This window comes from Leptonychotes weddellii, chromosome 1, assembly GCF_054177405.1.
Source record: "Leptonychotes weddellii isolate Sample4059 chromosome 1, ASM5417740v2, whole genome shotgun sequence".
Taxonomy (NCBI): domain Eukaryota; kingdom Metazoa; phylum Chordata; class Mammalia; order Carnivora; family Phocidae; genus Leptonychotes; species Leptonychotes weddellii.
The window spans coordinates 183,352,339-183,357,009 of record NC_138369.1 but is presented as its reverse complement, the minus strand read 5'-3'; positions in this window follow the sequence as shown (position 1 = coordinate 183,357,009).

The window sequence follows — 4,671 nt, the reverse complement described above, 5'->3', positions numbered from 1 at the left end:
CTTTCTCGTTTACCAGTATGTCCTGAGAGCTGATTGTTGCTGCAGGAAGGGTGAGGGCTGAGGGGGCCCGGTGAGGAGTTGAAGGAACATTAATTAGAGGGGCGAGCTTCTATGGGTTCTAAGACTGGCTTCCACACTGAGGTTGTGCGGTGGGAACAAGAAACGGTACCTGCTTGAGCCCCGAAACACACGCAGCCTGCAGGAGAGCATCTCTCGGGGACTGTTTTGTTGGTCAGCCTCACAATACCGTGATTCTTGCTTGCTGCGTGAGCACCGACACTGAAGTTTGAACAGAGAAAGCTCTAGAAAGAAACTGATTCTGAGGCCAGAGGCTGCATCTGCAATATGAGGCGATGGCTCCCCCCAGTGTCAGGATGACTCTCCGGAAACCCGGCCCAGGCTAAGCCAGAGCAGTGATCTTGAATGCTGAGTTGGTGACCGCTTCAAGGTGGCGGACCCACAGGCCTGGAGGAGAAGGGGAAGGAAGAGGCCGGTGCCCAGCATGGGGGGCCGGTTCCCCCAGAGCCGGTCCTCCCTCTGTCGCCTTCAGATCCTGGCAGTCAAGGCTGCAGACCCCCCAAAACAGCTTTCTCCAAAGATTCAAAAAAGCCACCAAGCCTTTTTTTTAAAATGTGTTTTATTTCCTCTTTTCCTCTGTAGCAGATGCACCAAACCCTAAAGATAAACAGTTAAAGTCATATGGTCACAGTACCTGGAATCCCATTGTCTATTTTCCTCAACATCTTTTCTTGTTCGGAGCCTGATCTTTCCCAGCCCAGGGGCCTCCTGCTGAATGCCAGGACCTCCCTAAAACCCCCTTTAATGGGGAAATGCCACAGACCTGTGTAGAAAGCTGCCAAAGTCATTTTCCTGTTCTTAGGTTTAAATGGAAAGCTAGGCTACCTATGAAGTTCAAAACAGGGCCTGCCAGCCTGTGGCCCTGAGAAAGTAAGTGGCTCTGGTCTGCTACAAGGGATCCGTCCACAGTTCTCAAAATAAATTCACAGGAGAAGAGAACAGAAGGAAAGAGAAAACTGATGCAGAATTCAGTCCAAGATAAATATTGCAATATTTCCCAATATTTGGGAATAATGCAAATATTTCCCAAGTCCTTTCAAGGTACCAAAATGTGTGGGGAAAATATTATTATTTATAATGTAAATATTTCCCAAGTCCTTTCAATGTAACAAAATGTGTGGGGAAAATAGTATTATTTATAATGCAAATATTTCCCAAGTCCTTTCAATGTAACAAAATGTGTGGGGAAAATGGTATTACCATCCTTTGCCCTGAAGATACCAGCCTCAGAATGCATTCTGCAAAGCTAAAGAAAACGGCCCGAGGCTGGTGGAGTCAATCCTGAAGCGAATCTCAGAAAGAAACCTTGGAAGTGCCCTGGTCCAAATTTGGAGGCTGGTCCTTCTTAGTACGTGTCCACTTCAAGCCATTCCCCGTCATGTCAGAAGCTGAGTGTTACCAGAAACGAGGACAGATGTATCTCTCCTTTATGGGGCACATAGGTATGTGACAAGATCATGGCATCTCTCTTTTTTTTTTTCTGATTATAGTAGTAACACATGCTCATAATAGAAAAATACAAAATGTAGTTTGTAATTTTTTTCCTCGGTGTCGTTAAATATTTTCCTATGTCGTGAAATGCTTTTTGAAAATCTCATTGTAATGGCTGCGTAACGTTCCACTTTTAAACCCATTCTTTTATGCTAAGACATGTGTTTCCTTTTTTTTTTTTTTTTTCTGTTTTAAAGTGAAACAAAATAGATGAACATAGGGGAAAGGAAAAAAAGAGAGAGGGAAGGAAGCAAACCATAAGAGACTCTTAACTCTAGGAAACAAACTGAGGGTTGCTGGAGGGAGTCGGGGAGGTGGGGTAACTGGGTGATGGGCATTACGGAGGACACGTGATGCAATCAACACAGGGTGTTGTATGTAACTGATGAATCACTGAATTCTCCTAAAACTAATATTACACTATGTGTTAAGTAATGCAAATTTAAATAAAAACTTGAAATATTTTTTAAACAGTGAGTATAGTGAACATTTTGCACATTAACCCTCATTCAGATTTCTGAGTTTCTGGGTCAAGGGGAAAGTCACTTCATTTGTTGAAACATGCAGTTGAGAGGCTCATGACCCCATGCCGCCGTTTTCCATGCCAGCATACGGTACTTTTGTAGAGGAGATAAAATGGTGACAAATATTTGTTTTGAACCGAAAGCGTAAAATTTAAAAAATTGAGATTTGACGTTTAGCTTTTGCTACTGCCGTGGCCCAGGCCTATAGCCTTGGGCAAGTCCCTTTGACTCTATGGGCCACACCATTTTTAAACAATTCAAGCTTATACAGAGGGAACGTACTATAAAAGCAGTATGCTAAGTCTTTTCCCTTCTTCTATGGAATAACAATTTTTTTCCTTTCCATATTCTCTATTCTTGCGTAGCACAAAGTATGGCAGTCACACAGCTGGGAAACTGCTGATTGCTCGCCAGGGTTTGCATCTGGGACCCTGGCCTGTCACTGCAGTGTTTTGCCAGTGGTGAGAATCCAGCAGACGTCCACCAGTCCAAGAGCAGGTGGAAGGGAGGTTTAAAGGCAGAGACATCAGGTTTCAGGGCTCCTTCTGTGTTTCTCCCTTATTCCAAATCACCAAGATGTAAGCAGTATACACTGACATCAGAATCCCATGCTCAGAAATACATCCTGAGACCCAGAACAGTCATTTCCTCCATGAGCTACCTGAACAGGATCCGAGAAGTTTCCACACCTACAAAGTGGGGGAGTACCAGACTACCTACATCTTAGAGTTGTCCTGAGACTCAACATAAAAATGAAACCATATATGTGGTTTAAATAAACCCTAAAACTCAAATAGTCGCATTAAATAACGCATTAAATAAAATAACCATTAAATAAACCCTAAACCCCAAATAATCACAAACTATTATTATGGCCATTACCAAGGGGCTGGAGTGCGTTGGGAGTAAATACAAAGAAAATAGAGGGCATCTCCCTGCTGTGATGCAACCTTGTGGTTTACTTATAATGATCAATACAACAGAGAGTCTAGAATTTTCCAAGTATATTTGGCCCCAGAACTTTTGATTTGTATTACATCTAATAACACCCACACATTAGGAAACATGGGTTTTGTGGTTTGATTTCACATAGAATGTAAGGTCTACAAAGGCAAGCACTTTGTTTTGTACCCTGCTGTCTCTTCAGGGCATAGGAGAGCTGCCTGCACATGATAGGTACTCAATAAAATTTATATTCATTGCATAATGAATATACTTTCCATTAAGCTAATTTGAAAATAGCCTCTGAAAATAGTTTGCATAGCGAAGTGAAACATGGGTTTTTATGCTCTGCTAGTAAAAGTGTAAATAGGTTAAAACTTTTGAAAAGCAGGAAGTATGGTGAAGAAGTAGACTGGTAGAGAACTTCTAAAGTGCTCCCACCCTCTCACCAACTTGTGGGGCTTCTGGAAATCTATTTGGATGTCATTCTAAGTATGAAAAAAAAAAGTTTGCATTTAAGATACTCAGGAGATGTAGTACTGTTTAAAATGGAAAAAAAAAAAAAACACCTGGGAACTATCTGAATTATGTTCAAAAATCATTGAATAATTAAGATACAGAATATCCACTTGATGGGTTATCCTGCAGTCATAACATGCTTATGAAAATTATATAACTTAGAAATATTCTTATACTGTGAGCAAATATTCACAAACCATATCTGATTTAGTATCTTTTTTTTCTTGTATTAAGGGAAAAGGCAAGAAACTAAATTATATACGAATTGTAATCCATATATGTAACAAAAACAAATGCAAAATAAAGAACTAACACTGGGGGCGCCTGGGGGGCTCAGCCCTTAAGCGTCTGCCTTTGGCTCAGGTCATGATCCCAGGGTCCTGGAATCGAGCCCCCCAACCGGCTCCCTGCTCAGCGGGAAGCCTGCTTCTCCCTCTCCCTCTGCCGCTCCCCAGGCTTGTGTTCCCTCTCTCGCTGTGTCTCTGTCAAATGACTAAATTAAAAAAAAATCTTAAAAAAAAAACTAACACTGAGTGTTACTCCGTCAGGCAATTGTTCTAAATACTTTACATATATTTAACTTCTTTATTTTCCTAATAATCTATAATAGTCGTTATAATACTGAAAAAATGCTGGGAGATAACACACCCAAATATTGACAACAGCTGTCTCTGAGTAATCGAGAAGACAGCAGTTACGTTCCTTGCAGTTTTCTGCATTTTTACAAGTTTTTCGTAATGATGAGAAAACTGCACTCTAAAAGGGTAAATTAATGAATTAAACTGTGTTCGTATAATATATCTGAACAGGAAAAAGGTTTTTAATTGACCACAGGACCCCTTTATTTCAACCAGGGAACTCCGACCCGTGCTCTGCTCGCCAGTTCTCTCCTATACAGAAGAGAAAAATAAGAGCAAGCTCCATTAGGGTGAAATCGGTTGAAAATCGGCTGTTTTTATGAATGCAGAGAAACTGGCCAAGGCTAGTGTTGGGTTTTCAGTTTCAATGTCACACTTGCTCAGACCCCAACATAATCTGGGATAATCACTCTGCCCTACCCAGAATCAAGAATTTAGGAAACAAACTGAGGGTTGCTGGAGTGGTGGGGGGTGGGAGG